Raw genomic sequence first — 18,457 nt, 5'->3', positions numbered from 1 at the left:
GACATCAGTTTTGTGGAAAAAGTATTACCCCTGGAACACAAGACTGCCAATTTAGGCAGTCACCTACATTTCTGTGTCTCCTTCATCTATAAAATTGGGGTAATTTGACCTCTTGCTTCCTTTGACAGTTTTAAGGAAAAAATGGGAAAATAGAAATAAAATTGCTTTTAAAAGGTTATTTTGAATAGCGCTCATAAATATAAGTATCAGTAAATCTGAGCTTGAAGTTAACACATAACTTGTGCCCTGCTGAACTGCTTACCAACAACTATGGATTTGCTCTTCAGGAAAACTATATCCAGATCTATGGGGAAAAAACACTGGAAATGGGTTAGTCTAGTCCTGTTACTCACTGATAGGCCAGTTTGCTTCATTTCTTTTAACTTCAGCTTCATTATCAAAGTGGAGAAATTATGGTGATCAGTACATGAAGGAAACTGCTTGCTGTGAGGCTCTGAAGCTTTGTTCAGAGACTGAACTTACAAAAAATTCTAAAATAATGGGTGAAATCAGAAATGACTAGTCCTGGGGCACCTGGGTGGCTCAGTCTGTTGAGCGTCTGCCTTCAGCTCAGGTCATGATCTCAGGGTCCTAAGATTGAGCCCTGCGTCAGGTTCCCTGCTGAGTGGGGAATCTGCTTCTCCCTCTTTCTCTCCCTGTCACTCCCCCTGCTTGTATTCTCTCTCTCTCTCTGAAATAAATAAATAAAATCTTTAAAAAAAAAATGACCATTCCTAAGGAAGAATAAAATATACCATATAAGGTAAGAAAGGGTAAATCGAGAAGATTTAAAAGTAAGGTGTTTTTTCACATATATAAATACACGCACATCCCCCTCCCTCCTAGAGTGAGTGTCATGTACGAAATTAGTCAAGTGAGCATGGTTATTTGAGCAGAGGGCTCAAGGATGACAGGAAACCTGCCAGAGAAAGACAAAGGGAAGGGGCATTCCTGAAAGAGGAAAGAGCCAGTGGAAAACTGTGGGTAGAAAGTAAGTTGGCCTTGCTCCCATGAGACTCAAATTTAAAGGTAAGTGGAGGCCAGCTCACTTGGGACCTTGTGATGGGAAGCCATTGGAACAGTAAGCAGGAGACTGATGTAGTTTAAGACCTGAAAGATTACTCAGCTGGTTCTGTGACAATGGAAAATACATAGACAGGTGACAGCAAGGAAGCCCACTGTAGAGGCACCTGTGATGATTCAGGCTGACAATAATGGGGGCTGGGCCAGGGTGGCAGCTTGGAGGGAGTGTGAAGTAGCCGGTTGTGAGATACATTTTGAAGTTGAGCTAATAGAACCTATTTGATGGATTGGCTCAAATGCTCAGTAGACAATGTGGACTTTGGTGAAAGGCTTTGGGTCCAAATACCCACAGTGCCCTTTGTTATGAGTGTGAATTTCCTAGTGTTCACTTTCCTCACTTGTAAGATAAACATGAGCTAATATCACTGATCTCAATGGGTTGTTGCAAGATAGAAGGAAATAATCCATAACAGCTTTCAGTCTAATAAACATTCACTGTTCTTGGGGTGCCTCCGTGGCTCAGTGGGTTAAAGCCTCTGCCTTCGGCTCAGGTCATGATCCCAGGGTCCTGGGATCGAGCCCAGCATTGGGCTCTCTGCTCAGCAGGGAGACTGCTTCCCTTCCTCTCTCTGCCTGCTTCTCTGTCTACTTGTAATCTCTGTCTGTCAAATAAATAAATAAAATCTTTAAAAAAAAAAAAAAAAACGTTCACTGTTCTTATCACCACTACTATAATTCCTACCACTTTCCATAGACAGTTGTATTAAACCTTGGGACTTATCTCCCAGCTACTGGTCTTCCTGTCCTCTGCACTCTTCAAATTGCTCTTTCTCAGGTACAAATTTCACAGCTCTGTCCTGCTGAAAACCTTCAGTAGCTCCCCATTCAGATAGAATCAACAATTGAGGGGCACCTGGGTGGCTCAGTGGGTTAAAGCCTCTGCCTTCGGCTCAGGTCATGGTCCCAGGGTCCTGGGATCGAGCCCCGCATTGGGCTCTCTGCTCAGCAGGGAGTCTGCTTCCCCCCTCCCCGCCCTGTCTGCCTCTCTGCCTACTTGTGATCTCTGTCAAATAAATAAAATCTTTAAAAAAAAAAAAAAAGAATCAACGATTGAGAATAGTATATTTGGTACTTGATAATCTGATCCCTTTCTTACCTCTGTCACCACTTCAACCCACTTCTCACTTAACCTTTGGGTTCTAAGGAGACATTTACAGTTCCGTCAAGAGGTGACAGGTCTTATTTCCTTCCTACCTGTGCCTTTTTTTGTGCTTTTCTCTCCGCCTGAAATGACCTTTGCTGAGGTTCTTTTCAGGACTCAACTTGAGTTGTAGCCTCCTTCAGGGAGATTTTCTTAGTTAACAATCCGATTCAGAGTCCTCTCTTAAGAAACCCCATAACATCTGATCTAGATTATAAATTCTAAACAAGAAAAACTGCTGTCTGATTAAAGCTGCGTCCACTGCGGAGCAAAAGTAGATGCTCAATAAATAAATGTTGAGAGAGTTGAACTTTTTATAAAAACCTTAAAACATAAAATGTGTTCTTCTTTTGACTGTCTACTGAGCAGAACCGGGAAGACCTCATATGGGACCCAGGATTGCTGAGATTCTCAGCTGTCATAAAAGAATGCTAACCCTACTCACACATCATATATTACATATGCTTGTAAATTCAACGGAAAGCTACATGAAGTTAGTTTTCAGAGACTAGCCCACTGGACTGAATAGTATTATACCTACTCTATCAATCTAGATCAGTCAAGAGATGTTTATTTAAACCAGTTCATTTTTGCCCCAACCAAATTATTTTTACTAAAAGAAGCTCCAGTGTAGGGATGCCTTTGTGGCTCAGGTCATGATTCTGGGGTCACAAGATCGAGCCCCTCATTGGGCTCCCTGCTCAGTGGAGAGCCTGCTTCTCCCCCTCCCTCTGTTTCCCCTACTTGAGCTCTCTCATGCACTGTCAAATAAATAAATAAACTCTTCAAAAAAAAAAAAAAAAAAAAAAGAAGCTCCAGTGTAATGACATCAACATATATTGTGGATCATTAAAACCATCCTTGAAACACTGTAAGAATATTGCCCCAAAGTTTGTGGAAACACGTTTACATAATTGCTACTTCTGGTTGAATGGCAAGAGAAATCCTTATATTGTCATACTTCATCTTGTGAAATTGCTCGCGTTTGTGTTCTTATATGGTAATTTGCTTATTAATCAGAATTCCTTAGTCTCCTTTGTCTTAGAGCCAAATCAGTATAGAGGTTATAATAGTGTGGGGTTTGTTTTGTTTGCCAAATTCCTAATCTATTGTCCCCACCCTGTTCTATTTTCTCCTTTTGTCCTACCTTAAATCAGGAATTCCAGTATTAACTGGTAACACTAGGGATGCCTGAGTGGCTCATCCACCTTCAGCTCAGGTCATGATCTGCATCTGGTCCCAGGATGGAGCCCCACCTAGGGCTTCCTGTTCATCAGGGAGTCTGTTTCTCCCTCTCTCCCCCTTCCCCTGCTCCTCGCCACTGCTCGTTTGCTCTCTCTCTCAAATAAATAAATAAAATCTTTTTTTAAAAAATTGGTAACACTAGTTATAATAAAGAGTAACAAATATGCTGCAGAATCTCTCCCACGCACACAATCTATGGACACGTGCAGTCCAAGAAAGCTGTCTCAAGCAGGCTGAGGCTACCTCTAGGTGGTCACTCCAGAACCCAGCTAACAGTGACTTTGCCATCTCTAGTACGTGGCCTTCAATGTAACAGACATCATTTTTACCCCATTCAACAGGAAGAGAGAAGAAAGAACATGGAGGAATATAAATAGAACTTTCTTCTGGCCAAGCCTGGAAGGGATACCCGCCACGTCTGCTCACACTCTCTGGCTAGAATTCAGCAGCATGGCCTTACTTACCTGCTCTGGAGTCTTGGATATATAATTTAATTATGAGCCCCAAACAGGATCCAATGGTAACTTGTTAAATGGTTAACAATATCTTCTATAAACATATTGGCAAGTCCCAAACCCTTACTAGACAGAGTAAGATTAAATAGAAGCATCCATATGGAAAAAATGTTTTTAAGACATTTATAATATAAGCAGGGTATTAGGCAAAAAAAAAAAAAAACTCAAGTTAAATAATGTAGGATATAAAAGTAGTTAGAATTTCAATCTTCCTTAATCTCATATTTTTGTCACATTTGAGGAAAATTAAACACTTAAGAAAGTAAATATTGAGTGTTATTTATTTGGATTAAGTAAATGTAGCTTCATATTGGAAGAGAAAACATAGCCAAAACTAAACTGCATTTAGTGTATAGTGTTTATATTTTGTGGAACATATATTTTTCAGATTAAGTTTTATTGCTGATTCATGTACACAGAATTTATAGGAGAAAGAACATATTTTATTAGCAATCCCATCTTGTTATGCTGAATAATAGAACATTTTAGAGAATGAGTCAAATAAAGAAGAAAATGTTTTTCACACAGCGTCAACAGGGAGATGGGGATATCTTATATACCAATACTATATGAGTACCTAGAGTTGTCAAAATCATAAAAACAAAAAGTGGTAGTTGCCAGGGATAAAGAAGGGGAGGAAAAGGTACAGAGTTTGAGCTTTATTTCAACTTCACAAGATGAAAAGAGTTAGGGGCATGGATGGTGTGTGGTTGCGCAACAGTATGAATGTGTTTGGTACCACTGAACTGTACACTTAAAAATGGTTCAGAGGGTAAGTTCGAGTTATGTGCATTTTAGCCCAACCGAAAAGAAGAAAGGAAAAAAAAAACAAAGGATAGCACACAAAGAAGAAAGAAATTGTTAATCTGGCATTTCAAGTATGTGCAAAACTCCTAAATAAATACTAGCAAAGTGAGCCATGCACTGTACTGAAAGCCTAAGGTATTGTGACTAAGAAAGATTTTGTCTTAGAAATCCAAGAAGACTGCAATTTATTAGAAAAACTACTAAGGAATGAGTGTCGGCAGACGAAAGGAGAGCAACCTCTCATCATCTCAATAGATACTGAAATTGCAACTGACAGAATGCAACATTGCTGCTTTAAAAAAATCCTAATCAGGTAGAGAGAGAAAGAAACCTCTTTTAAGTTGCTGAAGGCATACGTGGCATAAGCCCCTGGAGCAGCAGCCAGGGAGTTCCTGGCATTATCACCACCCAAGTGTCTCTCTATTGACCTGTCTGATGCCTGGGGCTTGATCCCTGTGAGGAACCTTAATGTTTACTGTAGGTTCTGTTTAGTAATCGTGTTCTGTTTTAAGAAACAAAAGAGGAAACAATGGCTCCAGAAGATGATTCAGTCTTGTAGTTTCTAGAATTAAACACAATGGCATTTTAAAACTCTGATGGGAATCACATATAATTTCAAGGTCACTGCTTTGTTTGTGGCATTTCTTGGATATTTATTGCAACTAAATTTGAGTTGGGAAAACTATGTGCCTTAATTTTACCTATTTTTTATTCCTTCTTCCCCAATAATTCTTTAACTGGCCCCCATATTTAGAAAAGTATGTGCATTTTCTTGTTCAGTGTACATTTTTCCCCCATGCACGTATGAAACGCAGAAGTACAGGCAGGGTGTGTGTTCAGAAAACAGGAATTGCATGGGAAAGCAAGAAGCCATACCCTTGAGCTCTACTACCACCTTCTGTACAACAAGAGAGGATTCCAGTTGCCAACCTGGTGAGCCGCAAGAACCAAAAAAACATAAAAACTTAAGAATTCTGCCAAAGGGGAGAGCAAAAAAAGTGGAGGTGTGCTGATACAAAGAGAAAGCCTCAGTTAATAACACCATCAAACAGAATACCCTGTCCAAAGCTAACCAGCAAAGATTTCAGTAGGTGTCTGTTGCTTCAAATGTAAAGACAGCAACATAAACTGTAAGAAACATGAAAAATCAAGGAAACATGTCATCACAAAAGAAAATAATAATTTTTCAATAACTGAGCTTGTCTTCCCAGCGGTGCTGGTCATGGCCAGAGAAGTCTTGTTTCTCTCAGGCAGCACTCAGAGTTGTGACGCATAACCTCCAAGTCTGAGGGGAGGGAGGAGGAAAAAATGGGAGCAAATAAGAATTTCAAAGGGACACAGCTCCTGCTGACTGCTTCAGAATCCTGCATGCAAGCTTTTGGGAGTAACCCACTGGAGGATCACTCCACAGGGGCACCCTCAACACCCCCCTCCCCAATGCTAAGCCCAACCCCCCTCCCCACCCCACCCCACCCACCCCCACCTCCCTGCCAGACCCTCAGACTTGCTCCCAAGTGCTGTGGTAGACAGGTCTGGTCAGAAGAATGCTCTCAGAAAAAACAAACCAGGGCCGGCAAGGGAAGAACTACAAACTGGTGCTTTAGTGCCACCTTCTGGAAAATAAAAAAAGTTTCCAGCAGCCAGCTTGGTGAGTTGTAACACAGGAAAGCATAAAGAATTTAGAATTCTTCCACAAGAGGGAGAGAGGAGTGGAGCAGGTCCACCGCACAAATCCTGAACAACCCCAGATAAAGCAACAACAATGAAGAGTGTCACCTCTGAATAAGACTAATCAAGGAAATATGTCACCACCAAAAGGAAAATAATAATTCCCAACAACTGCATTCAAATCCATGAAATATTGTGACCGAGGTGATGAAGAACTCAAAATAGCTGCTTTGAAAAAACACTAATTCAGAAAGATATCTGTATCCTCATGTTCATACCAGCATTGTTTACAATAGGCATAGACATGTAAACAACCCAGGTGTCCATCAACAGATGAACGGATAAAGAAGTTGTGGTACAATGGAACATTATTTGAAAAAATGAAAAATACAATGGAGCATTATTTAACTATAACACACACACACACATACACAAAGGGGGCACATGGGTGCCTCAGTTGGTTAGGCAGCCAGCTCTTGATTTTGGCTCAGGTCATGATCTCAGGATCCTGAGTGTGCTTGAGGATTTTGCCCCCCTCTCCCTCCGCCCCTCTTCCTGCTTGTATTGTCTCTCTCTCACTCTCTCAAATAAATAAATCTTCAAAAAAGTAAAATTAAAATTTAAAAATGCGAGGAAATCCTGCCATTTGCAACAACATGGATGAACTTTGAGGGCATTATGCTAAATGAAGTAGAGAGACAGAGAAAAGCAAACACTATATGACCTGACTTGTATGTGGAATCTAAAACAAACAAGCACACAAAAAACACACCAAACTCAGGCAAAGATATGATTTGTGGTTACCAGAAGCAGGAGGGTAGGAGGGGAGGGAATGGAGGAAGGAGGTCAAAAGATAAAAAATTCCAGTTAGGTAAATTAGTATAAGAGATATAATATACAGCATGACTATAGTTAATGCTGTTATATTATATACAGGAAAGGTAAGAAAAAAAAATCCTGAGTTCTCATTAAAAGGAAAAAAAATTTTTTTATTTATTTACTTTCTCTTTTTATTGTGGATGGATGGAGATGATGGATGCTAACTAAACTTGTTGTAATCATCTCACAATATATGTAAGTAAAGCCATTACTCTGTACCCCTTAAACTTATACAATGATGTATATAAATTATATTTTGATAAAACTGGAAAAAATTTTAAAATAGCTGTTTTAAAGGAAAAAAAAAAACAGTGAGCTACAAGAAAACTCAAATATCTCAATGATATAAGGGTAAAAAATACACAACCAAAATGAGCTTGTTACCAAAGATACTGTTACAGAACTTGGACTAGATCCTGGCCAAAGAACCACTCAGCACTCAGAGACCTTGGAGGATGGGAGGTTTATTTAACACTAGCAGGCTCAGAGGAGAGTAATCTCCCAAGATCTGAGACCCAAGCACAAACAAAGGGGTAGTTTATACACTTTTACTTCCATATCTGTGCCACTCTTGTGCCTGTGGCCAGGGCAGGGGGGGTGTTTAGGGGGGAAAACCTGTAATGGCCCTAGGACCTGTACTGGGATTCCCCTGCTGGATTGATTGGCCAACTTAGAACACAGATTTCCCTTATCAATATCAACAAATTCCAAAGTTAAGAATTCATCAAATGAGGACAGGGTTCAAGATGGCAGTGTAGGAAAATCCTGAGCTCACCTCCTCTCGTAGACCCAACAAATCCACAACTACATATGTAATAATTCCCTCTGAAGGGGACCTAGGAACTAAATCTATAGAGCCTCTACAACAAGGGACAGTAGACACCCAGAGAGATAAAAGACGTTCCACAGCTCTCAGATCCTGCATAGGAGAGAAAAGTCTCCAAAACACATGGATTTGAAAACCAACAGGGAATATCTCCAGGAAAACTATCGAAATGAAGGGAAAGGAAAACCCACTCTTAAAGGACTCATTCACAAACTCACTCAACCTGGAAACCAGCACAAAAACACCAGACTGAAAAGCATATAGACCATAGGTGATGGAGACCCACTGACTAATCTTGGAGTGCCTACAGGAGAGGGAGGAGACAGCCAGGACTCTCCCTGAGGATTGAGACACTGGTAGCAGCCATTTTGCTATCTTGCTCTGCTCCACTGATCCTGGATCTGGCAGGCAACATTTTAAAATCCTCCCTTTAGACTACTAACACCAGGTGTCCTACCACATTGCCAGCCATGCACAACCATTCACGTTGGCCAGAACTATAGGTGACACAATAATATCTTCACCCAATAACAAACCCACAGCAGTCACAACCAGTCTTCATAACCAACCTGGTTGGTGGGCCACTCTCATCTACCCGCATCATCTTAGGAGTTATGGATGAACCATGTAGCCAGCCAGACATGGGATAGTCCTACAAATCAGTACATCTCCAGCAGGCACGGCCCCACCACAATAGGAAGATTGCATTAGAAATACTAAAAGGACTTCTTTAAGTGAAAAGGAAAAGGCTATTACTAGAAATAAGAAAATATATGAAAGAAAAAAATCTCACTGGTAAAGGCAAACATATAATATAGGTAAAGGATCAATCACTTATAAAGTTAGTATGAAGTTGTTGAAAGACAAAACTTATAAAATCAAGTATAACTGCAATATTAGTTAAGGAATACACAAAATAAAAAGACTTAAAAGATAACAAAAATATAAAACATGTAGGGGAGAGAAATGTAGAGCTTTTATAATGCATTCCAATTTAAATGACCACCAATTTAAAATAGACTGTTTTATATATATAGGTTTTTATACATGAACCTCCTAGTAACCACAAACAAAAAACTATAATAGATACACAAAAAGTAAAGACAGCGGAATCCAAACATCACACTAAAGAAACTCATCAAATCATAAGAAAAGAGAGCAAGAGAAGTTAAAGAACAGAGAACCACAAAAGCAGTCAACAAAATGGCAATAAATACATACACATCAATTGTTATTTTAAATGTAAATGGACTAAATGTACCAATCAAAAAATATAGGATAACTGAATGGATTTTAAAAAAACAAAACAAAACAAAAAAACCAAGATCCATTTACATGCTGCCTACAAGAGATTCACTTCAAACCTGAAGACACACACACTGAAAGTGAAAAGATACAAAAAGATATTTCATGCAGGGACACCTGGGTGGCTTAGTTGGTTAAGTATCTGCCTTCAACTCAGGTCATGATCTCAAGGTTCTGGGATTGAGTCTTGCATTGGCCTCCCTGCTGGGCAGGAGTCTGCTTACAGTGTAAACAGTATCAAGTGTACAATATAGTGATTCAACACTCCATACAACACCCAGTGCTCATCACAACAAGTGCACTATTTAATCCCCATTACCTATTTCACCTATCTTCCCCCACCCCTACGTCCCCTCTGGTAACCATCAGTTTATTCTCAAAGGTTGAGTCTGTTTTTTGGTTTGTTTCTCTCTCTTTCTTTCCCCTTTGTTTTGTTTTTTAAACTCCACATATGAGTGAAATCATAAGGTATTTGTCTTTCCCCGACTGACTTATTTCACTTAGCATTATACTTTCTAGCTCCATCCATGGCTAGCTTTCATTCTTTTATATGACTGAGTAATATACTATGGTGTATATATACTATATCTTCTTTATCCATTCATCAATTGACAGACACTTGGGCTGTTTCTATAATTTGGCTATTGTAGATAATGCTACTATAAATATCAGGCAAAAGAGATTTTAAAACAAAGTGTAACAAGACAAAGAAGGTCATTACATAGATAGGAGCACCTAAACATACAAAAAAAATATTAAAAGACAAAAGGGGAGAAATTAACAATAACACAATAGTAGTAGGGGACTTTAATAGCTCACTTACATCAATGGATAGATCACCCAGACAAAAAATTAATATGGCAATGTTGGTCTTAAATGATACATTAGGCCAAATGGAACTAATAGACATATATATATAGAACATTCAAACCCAAATCAGCAGAATACATATTCTTCTTAAGTACACATGGAACATTCTTCAGGATAGATTGCACATGAGGCCACAAAACATGTCTCAATAAAGTTAAGAAGATTGAAATCATATCAAGCATCTTTTCCAACCACAATGATATGAAACTAGAAATCAATTACAATAAAAATGGAACAAACAAACATACACATGGAAACCAACATGCCACTAAACAATCAATGGGTCAAGAAAAAAAAAAATCGAAAACTACCTAGAGACAAATGAAAATGAAGACACAGGCCTTGCAGACACAGCTGCCCTAGAACCACCCATATCACCCAGCCGAGGACAACCCCACTGTGTTCTTCCACATCTCCATGGACGGCAAGCCTTTAGGTCACATTTCTTTTGAGCTGTTTGCAAACAAATTTCCAAAGACAGCAGAGAACTTTCATGAACACCAGGGAAAATGGATTTGGTTATAAAAGTTCCTGTTTTCACAGAATTATTCTAGGATTTATTTGCCAGAGTAGTTATTTCACATCCTATAATGGCACTGGCAGCAAGTCCATCTCTGGGGAGAATTTGATAATGAGAATTTCATCCTGAAGCATACGGGTCCTGGCATCTTGCTCATGGCAAGTGCTAGACCCAATACAAATGGTTCCCAGGATTTCATCTGCACTGCCAAAATTGAGTGATTGCATGACAAGCACATGGTCCTTGCAAGGTGAAAGAGGGCATGAATATTATGGAAACCATGAAGTGCTTTGGGTCCAGGAATGCCAAGACCAGAAAGAAGATCACCATTGCTGACTGGACAAATCTGATAAATTTGACTCGTATTTTATCTTTTAAAAAAATGAAATAGGGGGCGCCTGGGTGGCTCAGTGGGTTAAAGCCTCTGCCTTCAGCTCAGGTCAAGGGATTGAGCCCCACATCCGGCTCTCTGCTCAGCAGGGACCCTGCTTCCCCCTCTCTCTCTGCCTGCCTCTCTGCCTACTTGTGATCTCTGTCTGTCAAATAAATAAATAAAATATTTAAAAAAAATTAAATAGGCCCACCTCTGGAAACAAGAAAAATTTCAAATGTAAGCAATCTAATCTTACTCCTAAGGAAACTAGAAAAAAAAAAAAGGACAAAATTAGTTAAAAAAAGAAAATGATAAAACTGAGAGCAGAAATAAACAGAGACTAAAAAAATAAATATTTTCTTCAAAAAGATAAACAAAATTGATAAACCTTTAGCAAGACTCATCAAGAAAATAAGAGAGAGGGCCCAAATAAATAAAATCAGAAATGAAAAAGGAGACATTACAACTGATACCACAGAAACACAAAGAATCATTAAAGACTACTAAAAGCAGTTATACACAAATAAATTAGAAAACCTAGAAGAAATGGATAAACCCCTAGAAACAAACAATATTCCAAGACTGAACCAGGAAGACACAAAAATCTGAGCAGATTGATTACTAGTAATGAAAATGAATCAGTTATCAAAAATCCTGACAAACAAAAATCCAAGCCCAGATGGCTTCACAGTCGCATTTTACCAAATACTTAAAGAACAGTTATTATCTTTCTCAAATTATTCCAAAAAGTTGAAACGGAAGGAATTCTTCCAAGCTCATTTTATGAGGCCAGCATTACAGTAATACCTAAACCATCCAAATTGGAAAGGAAGAAGTTAAATTGTCAACTACATTCCGGTGGCATAATGCCATATATATATACACACACACATATATATACTTTAAGGCAGCCACCAAAAACTATTAGAATAAATAAATTCAACAAATTTGCAGGATACAAAATCAATATTTGGAAATCTGTTGTCATATACTAATTTCTAAACACTAATAATGAACTATCAGAATGAGAAATTTAGAAAACAATGCCATTTACAATTATATCAAAAAAATAGAATAAAATGCCAAGGAATAAATTTAACCAAGGAGGTAAAACACATATATTCTTAAAGCTATAAGACACTGATAAAAGAAACTAAAGATAACACAGATAAATGGAAAGGTATACTATGCTCATGGATTAGAAAATGTAATATTGTTAAAATGTCCATACTACACAAAACAATCTTCAGATTCAATGCAATATCTATCAAAATACCAATGGCACTTTTCACAGAACTAAAACAAATAATCCTAAAACTTGTATGGAAGCCCAGAAGACCCTGAATAGCCAAAGCAATCTTGAGAAAGAAAAAAGCTGGAGGTATAATGGTCCCAGGTTTCAAATCATACTACAAAGCTATTAGTAATCTAAACAGTATGGTAATGACACAAAAATAGACACATTGATCAATGGAAAAGAATAGAAGCTCAGAATTAAATCTATGGCTTAAATGGCCAATTAATCTGTGATAAAGGAGGCAAGAATATACAATAGGGAAAAGACAGTCTTTTCAGTAATTGGTGTTGGGAAACTGGGCAGCTACATGCAAAAGAATGGAACTGGACAACTTTCTTACACCACATACAAAAATACATGCATAATGAATTAAAGATTTAAATATAAGCTCTGAAACCATAAAATTCCTAGAAGAAAACTTGGGCAGTAAGCTCTTTGACATTAGTCTTAGCGGTATTTTTTTGGCTCCATCTCCTCAGGCAAGGACAACAAAAACAAAAATAAACAAATGAGACTACATCAAACCAAAAAGATTTTGCACAGTTAAAAATACCACCAACAAAATAAAAAGACAACCTGCTGAATGGGAGAAGATATTCACAAGTAATATATCAAATAAGGGGTTGACATCCAAAATATACCTTAAAAACATAAAACTCAATATCAAAAAAATCAAACCATCTGAAAAATGGGAAGATGGCATTTTGTCCAAAGAAGACATACAGATGGCCAACAGACATATGTAAAAAATGCTCAATATCACTAACCATCAAAGAAATGCAAACCAAGGGGTGCCTGGGTGGCTCAGTGGGTTAAAGCCTCTGCCTTCAGCTCAGGTCATGATCCCAGGGTCCTGGGATCGAGCCCCACATCGGGCTTTCTGCTCAGCGGCAAGTCTGCTTCTCCTTCTCTCTTTGCCTTCCTCTCTGCCTACTTGTGATCTCTATCAAATAAATAAATAAAATCTTTAAAAAAAAAAAAGAAATGCAAACCAAAATCACAGTAAGCTATCACCTCATGCCTGTCAGGACGGGTATTAGCAAAAAGACAAGAAATAACCAGGGTTGACAAAGATGTGGAAAAAGAACTCTCATGCACTGCTGATGGGAATGTAAACTGGTATAGTCACTATGAAAACCAAAATAGAGGTTCTTCAAAAAATTTTAAAAAGAACTATCAAACAATCCAGGAATTTCACTTCTGAGTATTTGTCCAAAGAAATGAAAACATGAATTCAAAAAAACATATGCATGCCTATGTTTACTGCAGTATTATTTACAATCACCAAGATGTGGAAGCAAACTAAATGTCCATCAATAGACAAATGGATAAAGATGTGGTGTGTGTGTGAAGTAATATTACTCAGCCATAACAAAGAATGAAATCTTACTATTTGAGGCAACATAGATAGATCTAAGGGGTATTATGTTAAATGAAATAAGTTAGACAGAGAAAGACAAAATACTATGTGATTTCACCTGTATATGGAATCTAAAAAACAAGAAACAAACAAACAAAACAAAACAAAAAAAGACTCATTGATACAGAGAACAAACTGGTAGTTACCAGAGGGGAGGTAGTGGAGGAATGGACAAAATAGGTGAAGGGGATTAAGAGGTATATTCTTCCAGTTATTAAATAAATAAGACAGGAAGATATAATATATATCATAGAAAATATGGTCAATAATTATAACAACTTTGTATGATGACAGATAAGTTTGCAATATATAAATACCAAATCACTATGTTATGCATCTGAAACTAATACAATATTGTATGTCAGTTATAGTTGATTTTAAAAAAGGATTCAATGAATGAAATGAAGAATGAATAGAGAATGCCTGCAGTAGAGTAGAACAGATGGAATAGTAAATAAGTTAGAGGACAGGAATTTTGAAATAACACAGTTGGAAGAACCAAAACAAAAGAATTTTAAAAAGCAAAACAAGCCTGAAGGATCTATGGCATTCAAACAAAAGATGTTAGAATAAACTGGATTCCAGGGGTGTCTGGGTAGTTCAGCCGGTTGGGCATCTGACTCTTGGTGTCAGCTCAGATCATGAACTTGGGGCCCTGGGATATAGCCACCTGCCAGGCTCTGGGCTCAGCAGGGAGTCTGCCTGAGATTCTCTCTCTCCCTCTCTGCTACTCTCTCTCTCTCTCTCTCTCTCTCCAAAATAAATAAATAAATCTTTAACAAAGAAAAGAATAGAAAAGAATCTGGATTCCAGAAAGAGAAAGAGGAATTATGGGACAGAAAGTTTATTTAAAAATGTAATAGTTAATTAATCTCCCAAACCAAGGGAGAGACTTGGACATTCAAGTTTTCAAAGCTAATAGATTATTATCTGTGCCCTATTATCTCAATGTGAAAAGATGTTCTCCAAGAACCTTTATAACAAAACTATTAAAAATCAAAAATAAAGAAAGAATCCTAAAGAAATTCTGAGGGAAAAACTGCATAACTCACAAAGGAACCACTATTAGTCTGTCAGGGACTACCTCAGTGGAAACTCTACAGGCCAGGAGAGTGTAATAATGTACCCAAAGTGTTGAAGATAGTAACTGGCATCCAAGAATAGTCAATGGCAAATTCTGCTTCAGATATGAAGGAGAAGTAAAGACATTCCCATATAAACAAAAATGAGGAAGCTGATCACCCCTAGATCAGTACTTCACAAAAAAAATAAATAAACTTAGTCCTTCAAGCTCAAATAAAAAGATGTTAGTCAGCAACATGAAAACATATGAAAGTATACAACAAACTGGTAAAAGTGAAAAATATATTGTCAAGTTCAGAAAACTTTAGGTCTATAATAACATAGTGAGTTAACCACTTAACTATAGTATAAAGGTTAAAGGGGGGAAAAAGTACTAAAAGTAACTCTAGTGACTTTAATTGGTTAATAAATGCACAATATATAATGACATAAATTGGGACATCATAAATGTAGAAGGTAGGAGTAAAAGTATAGAGCTTTTGTCAGCTATTGAAGGTAAGTTGCTATAAACATAAAATAGTCACCCAGCTAAGCCACACCCAGATTCTTGACCCACAGGCACCATAAGGTAATAAATGTTTGTTATTTTAAGCCACTACATTTCAGGGTATTTTGTTATGCAATTAATACATAATACATTGTCCTTGTGACATTTCTATATAGTAGTCATTCTATTTCATAAAATGGTGATAAGCTATTTTATTCTATCATGTGAATTATTCTCATAAAATAGAAATTATCCAAAGAAGATGTAGTGTATACACACACACACACACACACACACACACACACACACACACACTGAATACTATGCAGCCATCAAAAGAAATGAAATCTTGCCATTTGCAATGACATGAATGGAACTAAAGAGTATTATGCTGAATGAAATAAGTCAATCAGAGAAAGACAATTATCATATGATCTCTCTGATATGAGGAATTTAAGAGGCAGGGCAGCGGGTTGTGGGGGTTAGGGAAGGAAAAAATGAAACAAGATGGGATCAGGAGGGAGACAAACCATAAGAGACTTAATCTCACAAAACAAACTGAGGGTTGCTGGGGGGTGGGGGGATAGGGAGAGGGTGGTTGGGTTATGGACATTGGGGAGGGTATGTGCTATGGTGAGTGCTGTGAAATGTGTAAGCCTGATGATTCACAGACCTGTACCCCTGGGGTAAATAATACATTATATGTTAATAAAAATAATTTTTAAAAAACAGAAATTATCCATTCCTTGAAAGTTGTACATAAATTCTAGCTTGAATGTGAAAAGACAGAACTTTGACTACTTGCAATTTTATTTTATTAGCCAACTTTGTTGACAACTGTATTTCCCTTAAAGTGTCCATTTAATTCAGATATTTGATATAGGAAGTTTGTAGTATCGTGTTATAATCTTTAAATTCTTCTCTACCTGTTATTTCAATGGAAAAGAAATAAACCAAAATAGTAGTGAACTTTAAGTGGTAGAATAATGCATTATATTTGTTGTTATTTTAATATTTTTATGGGTTTTCCAATTTTAAAATAAAAAGTCTATTGAGGAATCAAAATTTGAAAAAAATGAAAATATAACAGAGTTTATAAGCATCTATGGGTGTATATGTGAACATGTATTTGTATATATAGAGAGAAAAGTTATAAGTGACTTAGCACAAGTATTTTCAGTAGAAAAATGAAGGAAAATGTCAGAAACCTACAAGGTAGGAAGTGAGTGGAAAGAATTGGGTTTAAACAGAGCATATACTACTATTTTCCTGAGAGAAAGGTGAAAATGGTAGAGTCTTACATAAAAAGTAAACTAAAGACAAGAAAAGTAATTTTATATTTTGTTTTTAAAGTACAAGAACTTGAGGCTATTTACAGGCCAAAGGTAAGGAAACATTTAATTTAGGAAGATTGCAACAAGAAGAAAAAGAAATAATTGATGCCTTAAGGACTGCAAAGCTTTCAATACTACTGAATACAGGGAGGGAAGGCAGACAATAAACACTTGATTATAAATTATTTATTGAGTATTTAGTGCCTTTCTGGAGAGCTATGTCCAATAAAACCCGGTAATTTTCCTAGTTCTAATTTACTATCTCATGGTAAATTAACTCCTATCTCCTTCTGCTGTGACAGTTTGTACTTTGATAACTTGATAGCTATCTGATTTTCTTCTCTGTGTTCTTCTAAGGAAAGGCATTTCTCAATGTGCCTTTTCCCCCACCCGGAGGCCCTAAACAATTTGGTGATAAGCTACCTTTCAACATTCACCTGATGCACACCAACCCACCCCCAGAACACAGTGAACTTCTTCTAATTCTTTCTTTGATGTCCCTGATTGCCAGCCCATGGATCACACAATGTTCTTGGGCCTCCTGGGCAGCCTATCAAGCCCACCTCTTGGCTCCAGATTTACCTGGATGGGACATAAATATTTATAGAAGATGTCAAAGTATCACTGAAAATTCTGCCCTCAGTGTCCCATAAGGGAACTTGATGATGTGTGTTCATAAATTTGATTTCTTTGCAATGTAAGCTATACTTCCAAAGCTTTTCCTCATGATCAAGAAGGCAAGAATTCCAAGACACACAAGAAAAATCAGTAACTTCTGAATTTATAATCAGAGGTACTAAAGAATCCAGGTCAGAAAAGTTAAAGTAAATGGAACAGTCCTCAATAACCAGCACACACCCCCAAAGACCCTAAAATTTCACTGTGAGTTTTTAGGGTTAAGGGAGATGCTTATTCCCAGGCACTACTGTCCCAGTAATTTCAGAGGAGAAAAAACATGAACCCAGACTTAGGGAAAGTCATCCCCAGAGCTTTCAGCAACCCCACTGGCTTAGACTAAGACTTTGGAGGTTTATATCTTTCAAGACCTACAGTAATAGCACCACGTGCCTCCACCAATCTCATATCTTGAATTAGCTCAAGAAGTCATTTTCAAAGTCTCAATAGCCAGGGAGGACCTTCTCCAATAATGAAACTATGTGTCCCATTCTCCTCCTGTTAGTGAGGAAATAAATTGAATAGTTTAACTCTGGAAATGCCTTAACCTTTACAGTTCTTCCAGGACCCATAAGACAATGATTTTTCACAGACTCTCTTCTTCCTTCACTATGGTTTTCCTCCTCTGTAAGTGTTGTGCATCCTATTGTCCTTGCCTACACCCAATCAACCATTTGACAAATGTACTTTGAATGACTGATAATCATCACTTCTCGGCCTTTGGGCTAAGATCAAGTGAATGACTGATAGTTATGTCCATTGCATGCTGTTTCCTGATATGAAGGCTCATTGGAACACAGAAATGTTCTTGCTACTCAAAGGTTCAATAATCATACAACAACCCATCTCTTGAGTCCTAAATATACAAAGACATTCTCTTCATCCAATCTACTGATTCTCTCCAGTTATTCAACCATGAGGGTCTTGCA

General features: G+C 37.6%; 1 pseudogene; it reads left to right on the top strand.

The window, feature by feature from the left end:
* Positions 1-1,010: 1,010 nt before the first annotated feature.
* LOC111153108 lies at positions 1,011-17,506 on the top strand (annotated as a pseudogene).
* Positions 17,507-18,457: the final 951 nt, after the last annotated feature.

This window comes from Enhydra lutris, unplaced genomic scaffold (assembly GCF_002288905.1).
Source record: "Enhydra lutris kenyoni isolate GAN:26980312 unplaced genomic scaffold, ASM228890v2 scaffoldscaffold3, whole genome shotgun sequence".
NCBI classification, from domain to species: Eukaryota; Metazoa; Chordata; class Mammalia; order Carnivora; family Mustelidae; genus Enhydra; species Enhydra lutris.
The sequence above is the reverse complement of the archived record's forward strand: the minus strand, read 5'-3'. Positions and strand labels throughout refer to the sequence as shown.